The 1,292-nt window shown below is 38.3% G+C and overlaps 1 protein-coding gene across 8 annotated transcripts in view; it reads right to left on the bottom strand.

Annotated features, from left to right (window-relative positions):
• The window catches only part of LOC107725579 (neuronal cell adhesion molecule-like), a 64,609-nt gene that overhangs the window by 36,696 nt on the left and 26,621 nt on the right, over positions 1-1,292 (bottom strand). For all 8 annotated transcript variants that reach the window (XM_016534877.1, XM_016534880.1, XM_016534885.1 and 5 more), the window contains exon 2: positions 779-850. The gene's annotated coding sequence lies outside the window, so the exon portion shown is untranslated. The remainder of the gene's footprint in view (positions 1-778; positions 851-1,292) is intronic.

Raw genomic sequence — 1,292 nt, 5'->3', positions numbered from 1 at the left:
GCGCATGAACGTAATCTGCATAATCAGCGTTGTTTACGTTAGGAGGAGAAAGCGCACACATGAACGTAATCTGCGTAACTCGGGGGAGAAGAATTGTTGAAAAAGTTATGTTATTTTTGTTTTCTTTGCACTCAAAAAGTATTCTCGTAGCTTCGCAAAACTGAAGTTGAGGGTCTTACGGGTTTGGAAGACATGAGGGTGAACTATCCCTTTAACATTTGCTTAAGTTAATTTGACTAAAAAATCATTTAAATGAGTTTCATTTAATAAATTTTTTATTTGTAATATAATACTGTTGGATATAATGCAACATTTGCTTTTGGCCCACAGTCCTCAATCAGGTATGACTTTTTTGGCCCTTCATATTAACAAGTTAGGCCACCTCTGCTTTAAATGATTTCATTACAAAATCCATTTTTGTATAGAATAAAAGACATAGTAAATAATCAAAGATCACGAACACAACTGCACTAGTCAAACCTCAAACAAGACACATTTCCCCAGCTTTCAACATGATAACAATCTGTCAGCACACATCAGTGTGTGCAAGCAGCCAAAAAATGCAAATTTCTTTTGATTTCAGTAACAGCTTTTTAGTTCATCTTGGTGAAGTGAAGAGGGATATGCAAGTCATAAATCATAAAAACACATCACTCATTCTTTTTCATCTTTTTTTCTTTTTATGCCTCTGCTCTATTCCTCTCTCTGTCTGAGACGGCCACTGAATCACAATGAATACATCAAAAAGTCAGTGGGAATCAAACAAAAAGCATCTTACCTGTTTCGACTGTATGAAAGAGTGGATTCTCCGGTTCTGACCAGATGTCAGCAGCTCAGAATAGTGTGGATGCTGTAAAAAAAAACAATGCTATCGTTAAAAGAGGAGCTCTTATATGACAAAGCGAGGGACTTAAGTTTGTGCTAATCTGAGGAACACTGAAGGACATTATAATTAAAGGACAAAAGTCTTGCAGTTCACAGATGCACCAAAAAGTGGGTACATTCCAATAAAAAAGGAAAAAAACACAAAACATTTGTTATTCCAAAGCCCACTGGGATTTCTAAACATTATTGGCTCTGTGCAAACACAAAGCCATGCCGTATATCAGCAGAAAGAGTGACAGAGGGACTTGCTTTCAACGGCACCCCTATATCACACGTGCTGGTTCATGGTCGCGCATATATTAGTGTTTTCCCTCGAGACGCACACATTCATTTCGCATTAACAGAAACACGGCCGCTGACACAGTCCCCCCCACCCCAGCATCTTTTGATGGGAGACGAGCCACAAA

The sequence above is a fragment of the Sinocyclocheilus rhinocerous genome, unplaced genomic scaffold, assembly GCF_001515625.1.
Source record: "Sinocyclocheilus rhinocerous isolate Xijiao unplaced genomic scaffold, SAMN03320098_v1.1 scaffold153, whole genome shotgun sequence".
NCBI classification, from domain to species: Eukaryota; Metazoa; Chordata; class Actinopteri; order Cypriniformes; family Cyprinidae; genus Sinocyclocheilus; species Sinocyclocheilus rhinocerous.
This window is presented reverse-complemented; position numbering and strand designations above follow the sequence as displayed.